The following is a 25,795-nucleotide window of genomic DNA, read 5'->3' as shown; positions in this document are numbered from 1 at the left end:
ACTGTTGATTGTTTTCTCTGTTTGACAGTCACTAGTGTAAACTCTAGGCTGGAAGAAGAGAGCCACTAACCAGCTAAATAATTATTTTCTGTTTTTTTTTTTGAGAAGATAATTTTTCAAAGTATTAGCATGCTTGTTAATGAGTGTATAGAGTTTTAGCATGCTTGTGAATGCACGTTTGTAGAGGCCAGCAAACAGCTCTGGCTGTCATCCTCAGGAATGCTGTGCACCCCTTTGGAGGTAGGGTCTCTCCTTGGCCTGGAGCTATGCTAGACTGGGTGACCAGTAAGCCCAGGAGAATCCTTCTGTGTCCTCTTCCCCAGTGCTGGGGTTACAAGTGTTCATCACCACGCCTAGATTTTCAGATGTGGAATCACACTCAAGGCTACAACGCTTGCAAGGCAAGCACTTTACTGACTGGGCAATCCCTTGCAGCTCATGTTTCTAAGAGGATTCTGTTACTAGTTGTAAGTCTGTCTATTGAAGGCCAGTGGAGTCTCCAGCTATAAAACTAAAATCAGCCTTTAGATCTTGGGATGTGCACCAGGACAGCAAATCGCTGTAGGGCACATGAAGACAGCTTGCCAGGATTCACCTCTTTGCTCCAGAGCTGGTCTCTAGTTGTTTCCCTAGCACTGTTTCAACTAGAAATTCTCTCTCTCTCTCTCTCTCTCTCTCTCTCTCTCTGTCTGTCTCTCTCTCTCTCTCTCTGTCTCTCTCTCTGTCTCTCTCTCTGTGTCTCTCTCTGTCTCTCTCTCTCTCTCTGTCTCTCTCTCTCTGTCTCTGTCTCTGTCTCGCTCTCTCTCTCTGTCTCTCTCTCTCTCTCTGTCTCTCTCTCTCTGTCTCTGTCTCTGTCTCGCTCTCTCTCTCTGTCTCGCTCTCTCTCTCTGTCTCTCTCTCTCTGTCTCTGTCTCTGTCTCTGTCTCTGTCTCTGTCTCTCTCTCTGTCTCTCTCTCTCTCTCTGTCTCTCTCTCTCTCTCTCTCTCCTCCATACAGTTTATTAAGCCACTATTGATGAGATTTCACCTCCTGTCAACTCACCTTTCCTAAGTGGACTGGAGTTGCAAATTAAAGCAAGCTTTGTTTTTTGTTTTTTTGTGTTTTTTTTTTTTTTTGGTTTTTTGAGACAGGGTTTCTCTGTGTAGCTTTGGAGCCTATCCTGGCACTTGCTTTGGAGACCAGGCTGGCCTCGAACTCACAGAGATACGCCTGCTTCTGCCTCCCGAGTGCTGGGGTTAAAGGTGTGCGCCACCAACGCCTGGCTTTAAAGCAAGTATGTAAAGTTTTTTTTTTTTTTTTTTTTTTTTTTTTTTTTTTTTTTTTTTTTTTTTCTGACTCTTTCCGGGCGTCCAAGATGTCGAAGTGAGTATGTGGTGGGTCCTCCGGAGCGAAATTCTGGATTTCCCTGGTTCTTCCGGGAGGAGCTGTGATCAACTGTGCTGACAACACAGCTGCCAAAAATTTGTATATCATCTCTGTGAAGGGCATCAAGGGACAGCTGAACAGACTTCCTGCTGCTGGCACGGGCTACATGGTGTGATGGCCTCAGTTAAGAAAGGCAAACCAGCCGGGCGTTTGTGGCTCACGCCTTTAATCCCAGCACTCAGGAGGCAGAGGCAGGAGGATCTCTGTGAGTTCGAGACCAGCCTGGTCTACAAGAGCTAGTTCCAGGACAGCCTCCAAAGCCACAGAGAAACCCTGTCTTGAAACCCCCCCCCCCCCAAAAAAAAAAGAAAGGCAAACCAGAACTAAGGAAAAAGGTCCATCCAGCAGTGGTAATTTGACAATGAAAGTCGTATCGAAGAAAAGATGGGGTGTTTCTTTATTCTGAAGACAATGCAGGGGTCATAGTAAACAATAAAGGGGAGATGAAAGGCTCTGCTATCACAGGTCCAGTTGCAAAGGAATGTGCAGACTTGTGACCCAGGATTGCATCCAATGCAGGCAGCATTGCATGATTCTCCAGTGTATTTGTAAAATATATTCATTAAAAAGTAAAAAAAAAAAAAAAAGTGCATAAAGAAGGATGGCATTCCTGGAAGATGCTAACTTACCAACCCTGAGTCTTCAGCTGGTAACAGAAGTGAAAATAAATGCCTAAGGAGAAATGTAGCAAGTTGGCTTGTGCGTCCTCACTTGTTCTATAATGAAGGGGTGGTAATAATTACATAGCACTGTGCTTCCTATAAGAAAGTGTCCGGGCAATGGCCTCGAGCATGTAATAAATGCTCCATCAATTATCTTTACAACATCCTAGTACTATAGTTAAATATGGTCATGGATAAAAAGTCAATAAAGGATGAGTAATAACAGATTAAATCTTTGACTTCTCTGTAGCCTCTTCAGCATTCTTAGTCTTCGCCGTGTCTTCAAGCAGTGTCTTCAAGCAGTGGCCATTGCAGTATATATCATAAATATGATCTATAAATCTAGCATGGAACAGCACCTTGCATTTATACTAATGATGTAGCTGAAAAGAATCCAGAGCCTTTCATGAGCCATTATCTCACTTATCATATCCATACATGTCTTCTTAAATGAAGCTTCTATGGCTCCCTAGTTTACATTTGGTATTTAGTGTCAAGTGCTTATAGGCTCCTAAGAAAGTAATTGTCTATCACTCTTTTAAAAAAATTTTTTATGCTCTTAAAATTCAATGTTTTCAATTTAATTTCCCAATGCTGTGCTCCACCCACTACACAATCCCAGGTGACATTCTTCATCTTCTCCCACTCTCATCCCATTTTCATTGTTTTTAAAAATTGGGTGCATGTGTGATGTATACATGTGTCTGATGTATGTGTGTATAAAGTAAATGCATATGAAGTATGCATATATGACATATTCATGCCATTGCACTTATGATATATGTGTGCCTTTAAGTGTGCATTCATATGTGTGAATACATGTGCATTGCACTGTGGCATGAATGTAGAGTCAGAAGACAACACTGGGTATCTGTCTTTGCTGTCTCCCTTGTTTGCCCCTGTATACACTACACTAGGATGAATGGACGATAAAGCTCCAAGGATTCTCCTGTTTCTACCTCCCATCTCTCCATAGAAAGACTGGGATTATGGATGCACAAGTGTTTACCTTATGTGGACTCTGGAAGATTCAAACTTAGGTCCTCAAGCTCACATTGCGAGTTCTTTAGCCATTTCCCCAGCCTCTTTCCTTGGTTCTTTGGGGCAATTAATCTTGTCCTTCTTTTAGTTTTAGCTGTCTTCCTTTGTCTAACTTTAATTGATATATTTAATTCAATTAAATATTATTAAACTCAAACTTCTAATTAAGCTCAAAGGGAAGAAACTAATTTTATTTTCATACTTTATATTTAAGTGTCTTTGGTAACAGCTTATTAATATTTACATTTGAGTACCTATACTTTTCACTCACTTTTGAATGCATTGGTCCTACAGGCATATAACAAGTAACCACCATATGCTAAGTTTTAAAAGGGAGAGAAACTCTTTTGTTTGTTTGTTTGTTTGTTTGTTTTTCGAGAGAGGGTTTCTTTGTGTAGCTTTGGAGCCTGTCCTGGAACTTGCTCTATAGACCAGGCCGGCTTTGAACTCACAGAGATCCATCTTCCTCTGCCTCCCAAGTGCTGGGATTAAAGGCGTGCGCCACCATTGCCTAGCTTAGAACATACTCTTGTACTCAGGGTTTCCAATTCAATTAAAAAAATAATAAATACATAAGGATTACAATTATCAGAATGTGATCATATCTTTTTTTTTAAAGATTTTATTTATTTATTATGTACACAACATCTTGCTTCCATGTATACCTGCACACCAGAAGAGGGCACCAGATCTCATAACGGATAGTTGTGAGCCTCCATGTGGTTGCTGGGAATTGAACTCAGGACCTTTGGAAGAATAGTCAGTGTTCTTAACCGCTGAGCCATCTCTCTAGCCTGTGATCATATCTTAATGTATTTGTTTTCAAAGTTTTGTCTCCCCAACCCCCCACAATATGGGCAGCTTCTGGCTTCCACTGCCTCTCCTACATGGTAAGTAATCTACCATGACTGTATGAACAGGAGAGGGCAGGGAAATCCTAGGATAACCATGGTGGTTTAGGATTACTGAAATAAGAGTACTCACATAGTCAGGATCAAGGCCGGAGAAAGATCCATACTCAAAAGAGTTTAACTGAAATGAGTTTAATGCAGATACTATTTACATGTCTTCAAAGAGACCAGAATGAGGATAGAGTAAGAAACGTTAGAAAATGACATCCCAGAGATGCTTGAAAGTCAGCCCCACATCTAAATTCGAAAGGGAGCCAAGGAAAATTCCAGAGACAAGGAGGTCGGAACTATGGGATCAGGAGAGTTAGGTTGTCCTAGGTGGAGACCTGGGCTAAGAAAACGAATCTGGAAGGACGGTGTTCATTAAAAAGCCAGTCAACTCTGGGGCTTGTAGACCTCTGGGGTCTGTGCTAGAGCAATGTGTGCACTGTTAAAGCAGCTACTTGGCCGTCTCCAACACAAAAACAGGGACAAGGGGCAAACAGAGGAGACCGTGACCAGTCAGTCTCTCTCTCACCACGCCAATGGCTAGACACTGTAAACAAACAGCTGAGGCCACATTGTTGGAGCATTTGACCTCTCTTCTTTTGGTGAGAAAATGGCTTTCTGTCCAAATATTTTCTTTTTAATAGGTGCCAATTAGGGAAGAAACAAAAAGCCATTGTCAAAGTACAATGAGTGGCTATGCAGGCTTTACCAACTCAATTCCAAGTTTGACTCCCAACACACATAAGCACATGACAGACAGACAGACAGACGGACACAGATGTGCACACACTTGCACATGCGTGCACACATACACAGCCTAGACCATCAGGAGATTTGTGATACATGAACTCAGAAGGCTCCTCTCCAGAAACAACCAGACAACCATCTGTGTCCAGGATCTACCTTACTTACTTAGAGTTAGTTTGTGGTAATTTAAAAAAATATTTTTTTGAGGGCAGGGTCTCACTTAGCCCAAGCTAGCCCAAACTTCACTATGTAATTGAGAATGACCTTACATTCTGGTCCTCCTGCCTCTACCTTCTGAATATCAGGAGTGCAGGCACATGCTACTGTGCATGACGTTCTATACATTATTGTTTAGACATCAGCATTCACCAGTTGCTTAGCCAGTTAGAGCCCTAGGACCCTTTGCCCACAGTGGTTACCTTTTCTGGTAATGTAATCTGACTAGAGACTCCAAGGCATTGCCTTTGATACAGGAGTTCTCCTAAACAGCTAGAGTTTAACTAAGAAGCTAGCAAAACACAAAGTAGCCTGCTCTTACCTACTTCCTGGCCTCCAATTCTAAACGTTCTTGACTAAACTCTGGACATTTTCAACTAAGGATTCTTCATGTGCAATAAGTTCTGTTAAAAAGCAGAAACAGACAGTGAAGAATGGGTTCCCACTTGTTATGGAGGCCACTGGAATTCCCACTTGTCATGGAGGCCACTGGTTCCCTTTGCAAAGCAGTTCAGTGCAAGCTTTCCCATTTGGAATGCCAAGGCAGGCTTGTGAGCCACGAACAATCACAGGAGAGTTAAAGCTAATCCTTAGCTACTGATATGGCAGAATGTGCCAGGGTGACCTTTGGGGCCCTCTCAGTATGCTAACTAAGAACACCCTGCTGTGGGTGTCATGATGCAGGAAAGTTGGGCAGTATTGCTTTAGGGTGATAGGTGTGGACATCTAATTATAGCTATATAGGGCCCTGTGGAGAAACAGGGGCACTGGCTGTAACTGTAGAATAGTCTTTCAGGAGACATCAGGGAAAGGATGGAGGACAGGCTTCTAAGAGATTCCTGAGGCAGGCCCTGGAGCAATGTGTAGAAGATGGAAAGGGGAGAGAATGAAATCAGTGGCCAGAGAAGAGAGAAATGGCACATGGTTATAAAGTGGGAAGGAAGAGCGCTGAGGGGCTTCATACTTATGCCTGCTGTGTTCTTTGATAAGTAAGAGGAGCCTGAATTATCAGCTTGGAAAAGTGAGGCAGGATCTGGTTAGGGGTCAGAGAGAAAGATTTGAGTATCTACTGTCCAAAAGGAGAAAGGACGCTGACAGAAGATAAAGCTGCCAATGGTGAAGGCCAACCTGAGGGTGGAGCTTCAGAGAGAGAGAGAGAGAGAGAGAGAGAGAGAGAGAGAGAGAGAGAGAGAGAGAGAGAGAGAGAGAGAGAGAGGAGAGAGGAGAGGGTTGGACTTGTTCATGGCTTCAGATGGAACATTCTTCTAGGCTAAGCAGGCTCTGACTCACAACTTTTCCTGGTCCTTTTATGACCCCAGAACTGCATTTTCCCAGGAAATGTCTCTTGTCTTCGGAGCTGGAAGTTGCATTTGCTTCCCTGGACAAAGAAACACATGTTGCTGGGGGCTGTGGACCACCTGTGCTCCCAGCTCCTGGGCAGGATGAGGCAGGAGGATCATGAATTCAGGGTAGCCAACCTAATGAGACCCTACCTTAAAAAAACAAAAACAAATCACCTAACACACAACATGTCTTATTGTGAACTAGTTTATTCATTTCCCTGCTTGCTTAAAGAGAGTATGGGGTGAGAGCACTGGAAGTTGAGAATGAAGAAGCCATGGTTAGTAAAGAGAAGGGCTAAGCTCTCTTGTTTGTAATTAATTTACCTAAGGCTTCTACTAAGGAAAAAAAAAAGAACTATAAAACTCCCCCCTCTGCACATCCTATAATGCTCCAGGAGAAAACAGTCAAGGAGAATGGCTGTGCCATTGACTCTTTATATGCATAAAGACTATGTTTATTACTCATTTAACTTACCACATCCCATAGCCTCCGAAAGAGTTATACCATGCCACACTGTCAACCTCTGATGGCGAATTCAGTAGAGTGTGTGGGACTCCCATGAAAGAATGAATTCCTATCCTCCCCCTTCCCCGGAAGCACAGGCATTTCTGATAGATTAGTTTGGTTGTGAGCCTAGCCTTTAAGGGCTGAGCCATCTCTCTCCAGCCCTCTGATAGATTGTTGTCAGATAGCTGAAGGTCATGTGATCCAGCAGTGAAGGGGTTTGTAACTTGTGATTTATGAAGAAGAACTTGTACTTCCTCCAGTAGGGGAAACATTAACCTTCTAGAAGGAACACTGCAGTCTTGATAATCTGTGGAGCATTGATTGTCACACAGCGTATCTGGGGGCATCATGTAAACCCTGGAGCAATGCCTGGTTAACGATTGATCTGTTTCTGAGAAATAATCAGTATTCAGACTAGGAGATCCTGGTAATTGACTCTGTGGTGTCTGCTGCTGTGGCCTCATGTCCGAGGACATTACAAGAGGAAAAACGGAGTCTGCATTACAGTAGAGAGAGAAGGTAACCACACACATGAACACACAGAGCTCTACCTGGGAGGTGACACAGATGGGCTGGGAGTTGTGAGCCATGCACAGATCGAGACCAGCCTTGAATACATAGGGAGTTCAAGGCCTGGACTACATCAGACTTAGTCTCAAAAGAAGCAGGGAGGGGAGAATCTGAGCATTCTGACCAGGTTACCTGTGTATGTACACACACACACACACACACACACACACACACACACACACACACACACACACACACACACACCATGTGTACTCTTGGGGACGTCAGAGGACAGCTTTCCCGAGTCCCTTCTATTTTCCCACTGTGGGTTCCAGAGATAGGACTCAGTTTGTGAGATTTGTTCAGCAAGTGCTTTCACCAGCTGAGCCATCTCACTGGTTCCATGCTAGTTTCTTTGCAGGATGGTAATATAGAGCAGAAAGACCGTTTATCTTGTGTGTTAGCTCATTAGGGCTTAGTGTAACAACAATTTATGCTCTCATAGTTCTAGGGGCTAGATAGAAGCCTAAAGGTGAGCCTCTGCATGGCCATGTTCCTCTGGAGCCTCCAAGGAACTGGCTCTTCCAGTCTCGCCTCTGGTAGCCCCAGATTGCCTTTGGCTTGTGACAATCACCCTAATTGTTGCTTCTACCACGGTACTGTGTTCTCTCTGCCTCTGCACATTGCCCGCCCTCTATTCTTGTCTGTCCTCGGGTCCCAGTATCTTCATTTTGTAAGTATTTTAAACTGCATCACAATCACTATTTCCACATGTCATTACATTCCGAAAGCTTGGGAGTTAGGACTTCAACAGATCTCTTTTAGGAGAATGTGGTTCAACTCCTAACATCCTGGAAATGTGCAGACGAGCACTAGCCCCCTTCCCCTCGTTGCCAGGCGGGCCATCATTTTTACTTTCTTGGGGAAAAGACACAGAAGCCAAGAGTGTCCGGGCTATTTCTAGCTCTTCCTTTTTCTCCAAGGGTTGGGATTTAGAGATTACCCCCACCTCCCTCTTGAAGATAAGTTAGAAATAGGCTGCCCCATTCCCAAAACGTCATCCAGTGGTGGCTGTGGGGCCAATTAGCCCTTTGGAGCTGCTAGAGGTCCTGCCTTAAAATGGTCTGCGGGAGCATTCTGTCTCTCCTGGGCCCAAATGTGTGCCTGTGGGCACTGATAAACCTGGTTACCTAGACACCAGAAACTAGTGTGCTCCTTGGTGCACATGGGGCCATCTCCAATTGGCCATCCCCTTGGGAGTTGGTCCTTTCAGGCCTGCACTTTGTTGTTGCTAATGTTCTCACTGGTTTTAGAAATAGCTGTTAGCAACTAATATACAACAACATGTACTTAGATTTTTCAAATTAAGATTTGGGAGAGAAGTGAATATTTAATATTGAAAAAAATGGAGTGGTACATGAAGCAAAGATATTGTTTAAACAGCAGTAGAGGAGTCTGGAGAGATGGCTCTGTAGGGAGTCACCTTAGCCCCGCCCAATAGTCCTGGGGCAGGTACCAGGTGGACCCGGGGACTCGCCCGGAAGGGCATGGTGAAGGAAAGCCGGGGTGACGTAAGGGAGCTTCTTAAGGGGCTGCACGTGGAGACCCTGGGCCCCCTTTTTGTTCTGGCCGCGCTGGCTGGGTTCTATAACCTAGCTCTGGCCTGTGTTTTACCTTGGTGTCTTCTGGAATAAAGAGACCTTAATCCTACACTTGGCGCCCAACGGAATCACACGACCCTGAAGAGCCAATGGGCACCCAGATAATCCAGTGAGTTTCACCCACGCGTGCGGGGAGCATTGCCCCAGGACTATTGGGCGGGGCTAGGGTGACTCCCTACATGGCTCAGTGGGTAAGGTGCTAATCATGTAAGCATGGGTTCCTGAGATCACACCCCCAGAGACCCTATGAAAAATAGGGCGCAGCAACACATACTTATATTCCCAGATCTGAGGAGGCAGAGACAGGCAGATCCTTGGGGCTTGCTGATAAGCCAGCCTAGACTACTTGGTGAGCTCTTGGCCAGTGAGAGACCCAGTGTCAAAGAAAGTGAATGACATTCCTGAGGATGACACTTGAGGTTGTCTTCTGGTTTCAACATGCACAATTATTCACACATATCACACACACACACACACACACACACACACACACACACACACACACACACGCAAGCACACATACACAAAAGTGGAGAGATGGCTCAGCATCTAAGAGCACTATCTGCTTTTGCAAAAGACCCAGGTTCAATTCTTAACACACATATGGTGGCTTCTAACCATATATAATTCCAGGAAAGGAGTTGGCTTCCATAGACACCAGGGATGATGTATTGCATAGACATTCATTCAGGCAAAACACCTACACTCATAAAATAAAAATAAATGAATCTTTTTTTGGGGGGGATTTCAAGACAGGGTTTCTCTGTGGCTTTGGAGCTGTCCTGGAACTAGCTCTTGTAGACCAGGCTCGTCTCGAACTCACAGAGATCCACCTGCCTCTGCCTCCCGAGTGCTGGGATAAAAGGCGGGCGCCACCAATGCCTGGCAAAATAAATGAATCTTAAAACTAAAAGGGGAGGAAGGGGTGATGAATAAATGTTGGAGCGTGCGCCAAAAGATGAACTGTGATCCGGGATGGTAAAGTCTCTTTATTCAAGAAAACACTAGGGCAAAACGCAGGCCAGAGCGAAGTTACAGGAACCCAGCAAGCACGGCCAGAAAAAAGGCTAGGGTCTTCCGGAGCAGCCCTTAAGAAGCTCCCTTATGTCACACCGGCTTTCCTTCACCACGCCCTTATGGGCGAGTCCCGGGTCCACCTGGCACCTGTCCCATGACTATTGGGTGGGGCTAGGGTGTCTCCCTACAATTCCCCTTTTAGTCTAAAAGAGGATTAAAACTTAATGGTGTAAAATATCCAAAACTAACAATCATAAAGGTGAAATACAAGAAAATACAATAATCTGCTATGACACATCCTATGTCTATTCCATCTAAGTCTTAAAGTCATGTGGAAAAGGTGTCTAACTTGAACACCTTCTTCCAATCCCGAATCTAAACAATAAGAAGGGCATTCTTAACTAGGCTTACATTACCCTAATAAACAATAATGGGGAACAGGGGCATAACATCTTCTAGGCTACTTCCTGCTGAAATGGGACGATGATAGTCATGTGGGGGTCCTGTGGAAAAAAAATGCTAGTACAGGGAAGGTCTCTAATGAGTTATGTCTAGTCCATGTTAGATGAGATTTGTTTGATTGAAGATCTACGTTGAAATCCTCAACTTGATTGAAGTCATTACTCGAGGTTCTGGTTGGAGTGTCAGTCGAAACGGAGTGAGTTGAATCCAGTGCAGTCGGGGCGGTGTGGTCCAATTCTTTTTCCAGAGCATGCAGGGATTGCTGTCAGGCTGGTTCTTGTTGGCTATATGGGACTCAAACATAAGTGTCATCAGAGAAATGTTCGCTTATTCATGTATGTGTACTGGGAAAGGCAATCCTTGAAGAACAACAATTATGAGAGGGTGTAGGCCTTGAAAGAAAGAGCCAAGAAAAGACAAAGACAGTCCTCTTATTCTTCATTTATTCTATATTACAGCAATTGGCTTCTTGATATAACACAGAAACTTTAAAATGTTGTTAAATAACATGCTTGGATTTTAGAGTAGGAAAGCCAAATCCAACTCTAAATCCAGCATCGATTTAATTGAATAGGGACTAGGAAATGAAGAAACATAGAGTTATTTGAGAGACAGCTGTAAATTTTACCGTATGGCACATTCATTTTGTTCGATGTTTATAGCTACATTCTTTCCTTAAGTATCCACATAAGTAGTGTCCTTTGACTTCTGGAGGAGGGTTCCTCAGTAAATACCTGTCATTCATCCTTGTCGAGAGGGTTGTCTTCCTCAACTCGAATCTTGATCAATTTTGATGGTATCCAAAGATTTTCTTCTCCTGTGGAGACAAATGCAAAACCCCTACCCCAACGTAACACATGTCCAGGTTTCCATACCGAGGTCAGCACATCTTTGAAATACACTGGTTGTTTCAGTTCAGCAGTTTTTTCCGTAGTCCAGTGTCTTTCCGCAGCTGTTTGTCCACTGTCATTGGCATTAAGAAAGTTTAGCGTTAATAAAGCATTATGTAATCTATGTTTGGGGGGTTTCGACTTACCAGCTTGCCTATGGAGCATCTCCTTAAGTGTCCTGTTAGACCTTTCAACGACTGCTTGTCCTGTAGGGTTGTGTGATATACCTGTGACATGCTAAATGTTATAATATTTGAAGAACTGTTCCATTTTTGTGGAGACATATGCTGGAGCATTGTCAGTTTTTATCTGCACCGGTATGCCCATAACTGCCATCACCTCCAGTAGGTGTGTAATAACGGAATCAGCTTTTTCAGAGTTGAGAGCAGTAGCCCATTGGAAACCTGAGAATGTGTCAATGGTATGATGCACATATTTCAAATTTCCAAATTCTGTAAAGTGGAAGACATCCATTTGCCAGATCTCATTCCTCCGAAGGCCTTTAGGATTACATCCTGCTGGCAGTGGAGTTTGGTTATAAAGGGAACAAGTAGGACAGTTTTTCACTATCTCCTTGGCTTGTTGCCAAGTGATGGAGAAGTCCTTCTTTAAACCCTTGCTATTTACATGATGCTTTTTATGAAATTCTGAGGCTTCTAGCACAGTGCCAATCAATAAACGATCGATCTCGTCATTGCCTTGTGCCAGTGGGCCTGGCAGACCCATATGGGATCTGATATGTGTAATGTACAGAGGATTACTTCTGTTTCTGATTGTTTCCTATAACTGCAAGAACAACGAGGTTAGTTCAGTATTATCAGGGACGAATTCTGCAGTCTCTATGTGCAAGACGACTCTCTCTGCATATTAGGAATCAGTAACTATATTAAGAGGTTCTGTAAAATCCATAAGCACCATAAGAATTGCATATAATTCTGCCTTCTGTACAGATGTATATGGTCTTTGAACTACTTTACTTACCTCACCTGCTTTATAACCAGCCTTACCTGTTTTGTTAGCATCAGTGTAGAAAGTAAGAACTCCAGAAATGGGAGTTTGTCTTACAATGCGTAGAAGAATCCAAGCTGTCTTTTTTATGAATTTAATTCTGTCAGTTTTGGGATAGTTGTTACTAATTGTTCCCAAAAAGTCGGTGAGAGCTATCTGCCAATATTCATTATCCTTCCATAAGGAGGAAATTTCATCATTTGTTAAAGGTACTATAATCTCTGCTGGGTCTTTCCCAGTCAACTGACGAAGTCTTAATTTGCCCTTTAAAATCAAATCAGAAATATTTTCTATATACATCTTTAACTTTTTGTTCTGCTTATGTGGCAGGAGTATCCATTCCAATATAGTGTCTTCCCTCTGCATCAGAATCCCAGAAGGGTATTCTCTGGATGGCAAGATAACCAGAATGCAGTCTAGATCAAGTTTTATCCAATCTACATGCGCATCCAATATTCTGTTTTCTACCCATTGTAGTTCTTTTTATGCCTCAGCAGATAATATTCGTGGACTGTTTAAGTCCTTATCACCTTTTAGTGCCATTTTTAAATGCTTTAAGTCATGTCCTTCCACACCAATAATCGTCTGTAATTGAGAAATTTCTCCTAGTAGCTTCTGAAGACTGTTAAGAGTTTGATAACGGTCCCTTCTAATTTGTACCTTTTGAGGTCTGATTCTTTGTAAGTCTATCTTATATCCTAAATAGTTAATAGAATCTCCTCTTTGTATCTTTTCTGGGGTAATTTGTAAACCCCATCTAGGCAGAACCTCCTTCACCATTTTAAACATACGTTCCAAAGTTTCCTCACTAGAATCTGCTAAAAGAATATCATCCACATAATGATAAACAAGAGATTGTGGAAATTTTTTACAAATTTTTTCCAAAGGTTGACACAAATTGTTGATTCCAAATTGTTGACACAAGGTGTGTCTATTTAGCATCCCCTGAGGTAAAACCTTCCATTGGTATCTCCGAACTGGCTGTGAGTTATTAAGAGTTGGCACTGTAAATGCAAACTTCTCTCTATCGTTTTCTTGTAATGGTATAGTGAAAAAGCAGTCTTTCAGGTCAATTACTATGATCGGCCATCCTTTAGGTATTAAGGAAGGCAATGGCATTCCAGGCTGTAGAGCGCCCATAGGCTGAATTACCTTATTTATGGCTCTCAGGTCTGTCAGCATTCTCCAGTTACCTGACTTCTTCTTGATGACAAATACAAGAGAATTCCAAGGGCTGGTAGATTGCTCTATGTGACCAGCCTCTAGCTGTTCCTATACTAACTTTTCTAGAGCCTCAGGCTTTTCAGAGGTCAAAGGCCATTGCCCTATCCAGACCGGTTCATCTGTAAGCCATTTTAATGGCAGGGCCTTTGGTTCCTCTGAAGGCCTGTCATTTGTATTTAGTGTCTGTACAGCCTGGATAGTTGGTAACCATTTTCCATGGCATCTTACCCGATCCTTTCTACTATCCAGCGATTGTCTAGAATTCGTATCTGACACTGGAGGAATGTTAATTTGAGTATTCCATTGCTGTAATAAATCACGACCCCATAAATTTATAGCAATATCTGCTATGTAAGGTTTCAGTATTCCTTTTTGTCCTTCCGGTCCAATACAGACCACCGAGTTAACACTCCATCGAACTCTAGATCGAGTTCCAATTCCTAAAAATTGTACATTTGCCTCTTTAAGCGGCCATTTTTTAGGCCAACTTTTCTGAGTGATAATAGTTACGTCAGCTCCAGTGTCCACTAAGCCAGAAATAACTTTATTATTCATTTTAACTTTCAACTGAGGCCTTTTATCATTAATAGAAGCTTGCCAAAATATGCGTTTCTCATTTTCACCAGTCACATGTGATTCTTCATCACTATTCAAACTACCCTCTAGATCAGTGTCATTTTCCACCATAGGCAAGGAACTATCTATTTGTCCTGCGAGAGATTGTCTTCCACTGTTACTGGGAATGATTGAACTGTTCTTGGAGCAGGGAACTGCTGGAGGTCCCCTTCCGAGTTTCCCGGTGCCAATAAGTTCCCCTGCAAATCCCTAGTTGATCTGCATTCGTTAGTCCAGTGTTTGCCCTTACCACATCTCCTACATAACCCAGAGGGCAATGACCTGTCACCTGGGGAATCGTTAGAATTTCTCTGTCTACAATTTCTCCTTATATGTCCTATTTTACCACAACTGAAACATCTATTCTCCTGACGCCTCCGTGGACTCCTGGAGTGTGCTCTTCCTATGCGAGGCTCTGGGTCATGGTGGCGATGAGCACTGGCCTCTCGGTACCTGTGTGAGCCCCTGTAAGGTGCTCTTCCTTCCCAAGTCCTTCTGTTGCTATCTTTTCTAATCTGTTGTCTGTTGAAACCTCTTGGGACAGCTTCTTCTGCCCAGATTCCTGCATCTCGTATGTTACAGTCAACATGGGCAGTATGCAGAACCCATTCTTCTAGTGGAGCTGATCTGATCTTTAGAGGCAAAAGTATTATTTTGCACATTGGGTTTGCACTGTCATAAGCTAAGCTATACACAATTGAATGTTGTATTGTTGGATCTGCTACCTGTTTGTCTACTGCTCTGGTCAATCTGTCTAAGAAGTCTTTAAATGGTTCTGTTTGTCCCTGTTCTATTTTCGCATAAGCTTCTAGTTGTTCTCCTGATTCACGAACCTTGTCCCATGCATTTAGTGCTGCTGTCCTGCATAGGGACAGCATATGGTCGTCATATTCAGCCTGAATCTGTGGGTCAGCATAAATACCTTCTCCTAGGATTTTTTGGAGGGGTGCATCAACTCCGTCCCTGGCGGCTTGCCATTCTAGGAGTCTGCCTTCCTCCCTGAAGAACGCCCTCCATTCAATTAGGCAAGAATTCTCAAGGACAGCTGATGCCAATCCTATCCAATCTGCAGGCGTCACCCTGTTAAAGGTGGCCCATGAATGCAACAGCTGTTTTACGTATGGGCTATGAAGACCATACGAGACAACCGATTCTTTAATGTGCCTAAGATCCTTTAATTGGGTTGGTTGCCACGTATATGCTGTTTGCCCCTGGGAGTGTTTTTTAGATGGTTGCTTGTCCACCACCATGGCCGGGTAGACTAAAGGTGTGTGTGTAACTGCTTTAGGGTGATTGAAATACATTCTTGAATTGTGCATCTCAGATCGGAGTGAGTCAGTGTCTTCTTGTTCAAGATATGTCAGCCTGGTCAGAATTTCCTCATGAGAGGCTTTAATCTCATCCACCATAAAAGATTCAAGGCCCGATGCAGAATCCACGATTTGCTTCGACAATTCTCATGTAAGATTTTCTAGACGGGTAATACTTTCATCCCTAGCTAGCATTTGGGTGGCCTGGAAATAGCCATCCAGAGATTGAAATTTAGAATCAAGGTTGCGATTTGTCTCGGCCATGAACTCGGTAGACATTTCCAGTTTGGTAACCCTGGTCTGTAACTCCTCCTGTAAGCTTTGAAACTCAGTTCTAAGTTCATTATAGTCCCTCTTGCATTTCCCAGCCATTGATTTAGTGGCATTATCTGATTGTTGAAGCCTATTCTGGGTATTTTGTACCTTAGTAACAAAGGAATAGGAGAGAGAGCCTAGCTGAGTTTCTAAGCGGCTGCATGCTGTCTCCAACAATTCAGGGTCTGCTGCCTGCCTAGCCATTAATGCACCATGGTCTGTAGCCTGTTTAGTTTGTAGCATCCCTAAACTAGATTTCAGTTCCTCAGGGTCTGTAGTCTGTTTGATCTGTAAGGTCTGAATAAGTTCCTGAATCTCATCACGGTCCTTTGCCTGATCAGCCTGTAAAGACTCTAAGATGGAGCATCTGTCTATTTTCATGTTGTTATAAATGTGCTGTACTTCAGCTTGAGTAGTAGACAGATCTGCCTGCATCGTATAGAACATTGAACGAAGCCTATTATCCAGTTTTTGTTCTAACAGCTCAAGAAGCAGTGAATAGGTAAGTTTTGATTCATTTAGAACCTGGCTACGTAAGGCTTGTATGTCCTGCAAGTGGGTGGAGAAATCAGACTTCCTTCTGTTTCTGAGGAACAATGACATGTGAATCAATAAAGTAACAGCTAACAAGACATATAAGCCAATATTTTGCAAATCAGCCTGCTCCTCCAGCAGTGAATGCATATAAGCATAAGATATGTTATACATGTCTAACTGCAAAGGAAATGCAGCCATATTTATTGGTAATTCCATTTCCAGGTGCAGTAACCACATGCTGGCCAGCAGGTGGTGCAGCCGCGTCTATCTAGAGTAGGATCGGACTCACAGAAAACTGCTTTTGCTGCTAAGGAAATCTTTAGAACGTACCTGGCGGGTGTTTGCGTCAGGCAGGTGGCTGTGCCCACAGCTAGAGTTGAAAAGCTTACCCTGCCAGGGTCTGGCCCAGCAGACGGCGGCCACAGGTGTAGACAATCAGGCGGGAATAGGGGAATGGTAGCAGCGTGAAACGGGTGCTTTCCCTGTGGATGAAAGCTGAAAACCCTCTGCTGTGCGTGCAGGCAGCTCCTGTGTTCAGGCCCTAAGCGCACACACGTAGCTAAAGTGAGTGCGCAGGAGAACTCTCTAGGTGGCCAGGGACCCGGGCAAGGCCAGGGCCGGGTCTCCTGCAGGCAGGCGGGAGTCACGCCGGCGGTGTGGTCAGGAGAGCATGCCACTCTTAATCTCAGGGTCGTGGGTTCGGGCCCCACGTTGGGCGCCAACTGATGAATAAATGTTGGAGCGTGCGCCAAAAGATGAACTGTGATCCGGGATGGTAAAGTCTCTTTATTCAAGAAAACACTAGGGCAAAACGCAGGCCAGAGCGAAGTTACAGGAACCCAGCAAGCGCGGCCAGAAAAAAGGCTAGGGTCTTCCGGAGCAGCCCTTAAGAAGCTCCCTTATGTCATACCGGCTTTCCTTCACCACGCCCTTATGGGCGAGTCCCGGGTCCACCTGGCACCTGTCCCATGACTATTGGGTGGGGCTAGGGTGTCTCCCTACAAAGGGGGAAGAAAGAAAGAAAGAAGGAAGGAAGGATGGAAGGAAGGAAGGAAGGAAGGAAAGAAAGAAAGAAAGAAAGAAAGAAAGAAAGAAAGAAAGAAGAAAAGAAACACCAACTGACTAAGCAAACTCAACACCTTCATCTATGGAGAAAAGCTAACTATGGTTGAATATTTACATGACCTTGATCAGTGAGGGCTGTGGGCAGGAGAATCTATCTCTAGAGTATTTATTTCTCAAATACAAGTATGGAGAAGAACCTCTGATAAAGGAACTTTTATTTGAGAAGGAAAAATTGAGAATGCAATATGGGACATAATACAGAGGCCTGGAGAACAAAAGTCAAGTTGAGGCTAATTTACTAGGACAGAGAAATTTACACAAGTTGTCTTAGGGATCTGGCAAACGCTGATTAGGGAACACAACAAGGACTATGTAAAGTTTAAGGTCACAGTTGGCAGTTCTCTGACAGTTAAGATAAAGCAGTCTCTACTAGTTCCTGGAACAATCACCTGTAACCCAGGAACATTTTCCCTTGTGACCTCTTGGCTCTGCTTTTGATGGGCACTACAAGAATTATTTCCTCTGTGCACTTGATTTCCACACTGGTAAGCACAGAGCTCCTTGGGAGGTGGCGGGGGAGGGGGTGCTGTCTTTCCCTCTTTGTCCTGAGAGCAGGTTAGCTAAATTCTCCCCCACCACACATCCATTATCCCAGATTACAAACCCTTCCAGGACATGAACTGGTTCACAGGCACCTTTATTGCTTAGTTTTCTGCCCATGGCTTTGTGGGCGAGGTTTTAGTTAAGTAGATGAATGATTTATAAATTCAGTTTTGAAAGTTGTATGTTTTATGCACCATGATTGCTTCAAACAAAAACAAAAATACTCAGGCCAATCATCTGTATTCAGAGATGTGACAGTATGTTGGCCATCCTTTTTTTAAAGATTATTTTTTATATTTATTTATTTTATTTGACATGTATGAGTGTTTTACCTGCATGTGTGTATGTTTGCCATGTTTGTATCTGGTGCCTATAGAGTTCAAAAGGGGGCAGCTGATCTTCTAGAACTGGAGTTATAGATGGTTATGAGCCACTATGTGGGTGTAGAGAATAGAACTCAGGTTCTTTGCAATACAAAAAGTGCTCCAAATCATCCAGCCATCTCTTCAGCTTCCCATTCTCTTCTTTCTTTCTTTCTTTCTTTCTTTCTTTCTTTCTTTCTTTCTTTCTTTCTTTCTTCCTCCCTTCCTTCTTTCTTTCTTTCTTTCTTTCTTTCTTTCTTTCTTTCTTTCTTTCTTTCTTTCTTTCACTGTGTGTGTGTGTGTGTGTGTGTGTGTGTGTGTGTTGGGGCACATGTGTGTGGAGGTCAGAGAACAACCTGCAGGGTCCTGAGGATTGAACTCAGGTCATGAATCTTGGTGACAAGTTCCTTGAACCCCTGTTGTTTTTCATTAACTGGAACTTTCTTTACAGTTTCCAATTTCTTTCTCTACATGGAAGTGGTGTCTAATTCCAGGTATTCAAGTGTTTCCAGGGATCCTGCTAAACAGTCTCCTGAAAGTCTCCTTCTAGACTCTTTGTGACTCATTGAGTCATTGTTAACAGGGAGCCATACACTGCTCTCATGCCCCACTAGTTTACGTCAACTAGATACAAACTAGAGTTAACTGAAAGGAGACTGAGAAATTGAGAAACTGCCATCAGATCTGACTATATGCCATTTTCTTAATTAGTGATTGATGCAGGAAGGCTCAGCCCATTGTGGGTGGTGCCATCCCTGGGCTGGTGGTCGTGGGATCTATAGGAAAGCAGGCTGAGCAAGCCGTGGGTAGCAGGCAAGTAAGCAGCATCACTCTATGGCCTCCGCATCAGCCCTGTCTCCAGGTGCCCGAATGAGGTCCTGCTCTCACTGCCTTTGATGATAAACTGCTATTTGGAACTGTGAGTGAAATAAACCCTTTTTTCCTCAAGTTACATCACAGCAATAGTAACCCTAACCAAGACAGAAGGGAATGTCCTTTTTGCTGTATTATAATGTTCACAAGGTGCCCTGTTTCTGGGATCCTTAAAGCACAGTCATTCTACTAAACTCAAAGAAAATTATATATTAGAAGAGTATTAAATTAGAATCTGATGCCAACTGATCAGTTACCTGCTTGGGGAGCTGGGAAGAGAAACCTTCACTAATTAGTTCTTTATTAAACTAAGCATCTGATCCTTGTGCCACTCTGGACATTCTGTTCCATAAAGGACAAATGAACGAGTAGGGGGATGATATGTCAACTGGAAAATGGCAAGTACTGGAAGCTGGGTGGTGCCAAATGGTAGGAATGGTGGCAAAAACCAAGTATGTACTGTTTCCAAAACTCAAAGATAAAAATAGTGCTCCAGGTTTGATGGTGTGTATCTATAATGCTGGCCTGAGCAACATAGCAAGACCTTGTCTAAAGGAAAGAAAGAATTGGAAGATGAGGAAAGAAAGGAAATTAGAGGGGTGATGGTGGTGGTGATAGTGGTGGCACATACCCTTAATCAAAACACTCAGGAGGCACAGACAGGTAGATCACTTTGAGTCCGAATACAATACTGTCTACATAGCGAGTTCCAGACCATCCAGGGCTAGAAAGTGAAACTTTGCTAGAGAGAGACAAAAAGAGACAGACAGACACATAGACATACAGACAGACACAGATATAGACCGAGACAGACACACAGAGAGACCAAGAGACGACAGACAAAAAGGCAGGTAGACAGACAGACTACTGCTTGCTTTCTTGCCCAGTGTTCTTTGACCTGATTGGATCTTTAAGTACTTGTTCAGTAAGCTTCTGTTCCTTAATTCACCAATTAGTCTGTTTATTGACTCACTCGAGAAGCTTTCCGTGACACATATGATTTGCAAGGCATTTGGTGGGACTGAGACACAGATGAAGGGATTCACTCATGGATGAAGTAGACCGAGAACACCTTAAAGCCATTATTGCACCATCAATACCTAGCATGGTGGCTAGCACATTGAAGAGATTGAACAGCTGTTTATTGAAGTTCTTGGCCATACCTTAATAAAGCAATGATCATCCTATAGTGTTAACTTTTCAAATACATGTAATGTAGTAAAGAATTTCAGTAAGTACCAGATTTTGAGCTGCATGGTAGGAACTTCAATGGGATTTTACTAGCTAGAAAGCATCCTGTGATAACCTATTGAGTAGATACTCTTTAACAGCAGAATTGCTGTTATGGCCACACTATTGCATTCCAGTGCTGCCTTAAATGGCTCGTCCTAACTTACAGTTCCAAGGTAACATGTTCTTCTGTAATGCTATTGAATATTTCATTCAACCACAGCTCACCCTGCATGAAGTAACTGGCCTTAAGAGGGTACTGTTTGTTCTGGATGGCTCTGTGAAAAAGGTAGCGTGGCACAGGATGACAATTGTTTCGAGGACATTTATAACAATGGGTGTGCTTGTGTTCTTATTGATTTCTCATTGCACTTTAAAAATAGAAGCCATAAATTATGCATGGCCAAAGCCACTTAGGAATTGTAAGGGAACTACACTTAAAAGAAATGGCCCAAGAACTGAAGAGTCAGCTGGCTCAGAGGGAAAATTTCGAACAATAATTCTGTGAAATGTTACCAACCATGCTCTTGGCCTTAGAGACCACTGAGGGCTATCTCTGATGTAACCACATCCATGGGTTAGAAGTTGGCTGTGGGGGAGAGCACACAGGACTCAGTGGCCACATCCAAGACTACAGGTAAGACTATCTTAACAGCAATTTGTCTCATAGCTGCAGAAGAAAGCCATGAAGCAAAGGCTACCCTTCCACAAAGTAGTGACAGGCAATACAGCTCCCTCACAGGTACAATTGGAATGGACTGGAACTTACATGACATGGTCTCCACAGAGTCCAGACTTAAGTAACATGTGGCAATTTGATTTGAAGCAGTATACAAGGAGACTCTCTTCAACTCTGCCTGAAGAAATTTGACAACAGACAGCTAGCTGGGGTCTCTTAAGGCCCTAGGTACTGTGAGGAAGGCATGGAGGACAGTGAGTCAAATTCTGATTACTATTTAAAATCCAAATGAGTTCAAGTTTCATATAAATTATTTTTCCCTGGTTGCTTCAGTTTCAAGACTTAACGTTTACTTAAGCAGCATCTTAATCTCCTAAGGAATGGCCCCAGGAGGGTTGATTCCAGGGTTTATTAATATTTGAGAAGTATGCTAATAAAGGTGGAAATGATCACCTTTCTTCTAACAAATACCACTTTAATTAAAACTTTGGAGGGAGCCTCTCCAATGATCTGATATGGCAGTTTGTCTGGTATTACAGCTTAAGTAGATTAGTATACAACTAAGAAGGAAAATATGCTTTAAATTTTCTATCTTATTAGCATTCTCATATAAACATTCTTTGTAATCTCCCAATAAGTTGTGAAGTCCTTAAAAATGGAAACAAGTAAACACTGAGAGCAGTAAGCTAGTTTCTCAGCAAATGGAGAGTTTGTGATCTTGGTAGCAAGAAGAAAAAAACTGAATAGTAAACACAAATTAACTTTGTGGATCCTTAATAGTTTGGACAAGCAATGTTCCCCCAGAGGTCCATGTATTAAATGTTTGGTTGCTGGTCCAGTGGATGTGGCTCATGCCTTTAATCCCAGCACTTGGGAGGCAGAGGTAGGTGAGGAAGGCATGGAGGACAGTGAGTCAAATTCTGATTACTATTTAAAATCCAAATGAGTTCAAGTTTCATATAAATTATTTTTCCTTTGTTGAACTCTGTGAGTTCAACAACAGACTGGTGTAGCCTAAGTTGGCTTAGCACTTGCTGTGTAGCCAAAGATGACCTTTAACTCCTGTTCTACCTGGCTCCACCTCCAACGTGCTAGGATTACAGGTGTAAGCAACACATCTGGTTTGTGCAGTGCTAGGGATTGAACTCAGGGCTGTGTTCATCCTAAGTGAGTATTGAGCTACACCCAACACACTAAAAATTCTTAAATATTGTCTAAAAAATGTGTGTGTGTGTGTGTGTGTGTGTGTGTGTGGTGGGTGGGTGGGTGGGTGGTGGGTGGGTGGGTGTGTAAATGCCCTAACACTCATGTGGCTCATGTGGAGGTAAAGGACAATATACAAAAGTTGGGAGTCAGTTATTTTCTTTCATCCTGTGGGCTCTGGGAATCAAACTCAGATCCTTAAGCTTTGTGGCAAGTGCCCTTACCTACTGAGAACCTGAAACAATTTTTAGAAACATAATTTGGAATTTATGACTACTTTTGGTTTAGAGATGGCCTTATTTTGAGGCAAATGCAATATACATATTATATTTATATGTAATACAAATTAATTATATTTTATATAAAACAAATGATTAGGGTCAAAATGAGAGGTCTTATTTGGAGCCTCTTTTGTGACCTTTGACCTAGTTATCCCATGGTTCTGTTGTGTATTGTTCTTGATTTTCTTTTTGTTGTTGTTGTTGTTTTTTGGGACAGGGTTTCTCTGTGTAACAGCCCTGGTTGTTCAATCCTCTTGATTTTCAAAGACCAAGAATTTACCTCCCCAAAGAGGCTTGAATAATTCTGCCTGAAGGAAAAGTGCAGGTACAAATGGACTCGTTTGTTTACCATGGATTTGTTGTTGCTTTCGAAGTTTGTTGCTGCCCAGATTCACATGCTATCAAGAAAATGTTCCCCGGGGAAGCCTCTCTTAGGAACATTAGATAAAGCCTCGTTGCTACCATCCCCTTCCTCCAGGAGCCTCTTGTCTCATACCCTAAAGAATGTGAAGATCTTGGCCACCATTCAAGAGCAGCGATGACTTCTTCTATGCCCATAACCTTCCCTTTCAGGCAAACAATGTTTGGCACTGTCAGTGTTTTGCAAGGTCTAAATGCTATTAAAGGCTCTTTTTTTTTAAAAGATTAAGAGAATGCAAAAACTGTAAAAACAGGACAGAGTAAAACTGCTAATGCCATCAGACTTCATAGAGTCCATCTTTTCTTGCTCTTGAGTGCATATGGGAGCCACACCTTTAGATGTGGTCCAGATAAGAATGTCTTAACTCAGAAAAATCACTTTGAATAGGAGATTGCCAAGTGTGATCATCTAGCTATGAGTATCAGGTTTCTAGAGATAAAAGGTCACTGAATATCATGAGCTAGAAGGACTGGGCTTCAGCTTGAATACATAGACATGAGCTGTGGTTTTGTGAGGTACTAAAACCAAGGGAATAAGCACCCCCAAGAGCTAGGAAAGAGTATTTAGCATTGGTGGTTGCCTGTCCTGCATATTCAGGCATCTTCAGGTTGCCAGTCCCAAAAGGCCCGAAGCAGTGCTCATAGCTCAGGCTGTATAACCAGAGACACGAAAGCCAGGAGAACTGGCCTGGAGGAGAAGAGCACTGAGTTCATTAGTGTTGAGGAGAGGACATCCCAGGGAACTTAATGGACCAGTTGTGGCAGGATTAGTTTCCTCTCTTTTTCCTTCCTTCCTTCCTTCCTTTCTTTCTTTCTTTCACTTGTTCATTTTTTTTTTTTTTACATAGGGTTCTGAGATAGCCCTGGATGGCCTGGAACTCACTGTGTGGACTAGGCTGGCTTTGAACTCACAGAGGTCTACCTGCCTCTGCCTCTAGCCAGTGCTGGAATTAAAGGTATGCACCACCATGCCTGGGACCATGCTAGTTGTTTGTGACCGTGACCAGGACTCTCACTGAACCTGAAGCTCACTGTTGAGGTAGTCTAGCTGGTCATCAGGTTCCTGGGATCTACCTGTCTTCCCAGCCCTTCCCCTGGACTGGGATTACAGACACCTGTGGCCACTCCTGGCTTTGATGTGAGTGTAGGGGATTTGAACTCAGGTCCTTTTGTTTTCACAGCCAGTGCTCCCTACCTACTGAGCTGTCTCCCCAGCCTAGGTGTGCTCTTTATATGAGACAGTAGCAGTGTGTGCTCCACCAACATGGAGTCCTCTTCACGTCTACACTTATTCTTTCACTCGGTCAGCAAACCGTTTGATGGAGAAGGTGAAGCTAAGTATCAGGCATAATGTTCTAAGCAGAGTAGACATGATTCTTGTCCTCACAGAGCATACAGCCCTATAGAAACCCTATTGAGTTATATATACATAATACTTACCGTCTGACAGTTACAATGTTCTAAGGCATTTGTAAATATTGTTATTGATATTTATAGTAGTCTATGTGGTGGGTATCATTGTCACTCTATCGATGAAGAAACTGAACTATAGAGAAAGTGTGGCTGAGTTCATTCATCTACTCCGTCCTGTGCCAAGGTCTGAAGCTGACGCCTTTGGCAGCAAGATGCTGCTCCTAAGTATTTGTTTATACACTTGAGCAAGTGTTCTGTAGGAAAGTATAGGCTGTCATAACAGCATCTGATCTAATTTAAGGAGAAGAAATTCAATTAGGCCTCAAGTTAAATACACATCGCAGCCATTAGTGTCAAATGTTCCAAGTAGTTCAAGTGATGGGGAATAAAAATGGAACGCTTAAAGGGGGGGAAAAAGGCCAGCGAAATGGTTTAGCAGGTGAAGCAGCTTGCTGCCAAGGCTGATGGCCTGAGTTTGATTCCCAGAACCCACATAGTAGAAGAGAACCGATTCCCACAAAACTTCTGACTTCTCTACATGTGAATGTGCATGCTTGCACACACGTGCACACACAGGAACACACACGCACACACACATGCACAAATAAATGAGATAAAATTTATTACAAATTGAAAAAGAAGAGGAAAAAGATTCAGGTATGGTGGTACACACCTGTAGTCCCAGTACTTGAGACGCTAAGTCAGGAGGATTGTCAGTCTGTGATATCTAGGGGGGAAAAAAAAAAGGAAGCATGGCACAGGGTGCTGAATCATTGAGTTTTGCAATTCGAAGGTCAGCAGTGGGTGTGGTCAGAGCAGAGGCTCTACCAGCAGCAGGGGAGTAGCCATCATCTGTTCAGCATTGATTGCTCCAACTCTGTTCAGGGAAAGACAACATTCCTTCTTTTGTAGACTTCCTCAGAAAACTTAGAACCCAGCATGGGCTGGAACACAGTGCTTCATGAGCGCATGCTTGCTCGTGGCTAGTGGGCGTGTTTGAACAGACAGACCTTGAGATTTCCTCCAGCGTTAAGGATCTACCATTTGCGTCTGCAATGGATTTCTGAGTTTCCGAATTCTGAGCTTCTGATGCTATAGCGGATTTGCTTCTGACCAAGTTTCCCTCTACAGTGTCAAAGTGGCTTGATCTGAAAATTTATAATGGATCTAAGTTTTTTCAGACTAACATGCATTTTTTTAACCTTGACAAATCCTATTTGCCCAAAGTTAATATATTACTCTAACACAGGATTCTCTACCCTTTCTTAAAACTTGC

At 43.1% G+C, this 25,795-nt stretch overlaps 1 pseudogene; it reads left to right on the top strand.

The window, feature by feature from the left end:
* The first annotated feature begins 1,354 nt into the window (after positions 1-1,354).
* Positions 1,355-1,999, top strand: LOC100759678 (annotated as a pseudogene).
* The last annotated feature ends 23,796 nt before the right edge of the window (positions 2,000-25,795 follow it).

The sequence above is a fragment of the Cricetulus griseus genome, assembly GCF_003668045.3.
Source record: "Cricetulus griseus strain 17A/GY chromosome 1 unlocalized genomic scaffold, alternate assembly CriGri-PICRH-1.0 chr1_0, whole genome shotgun sequence".
In the NCBI taxonomy this organism is placed as follows: Eukaryota; Metazoa; Chordata; class Mammalia; order Rodentia; family Cricetidae; genus Cricetulus; species Cricetulus griseus.
Note: the sequence above shows the minus strand (reverse complement) of the source record. Positions and strands in the feature narration are given on the sequence as shown.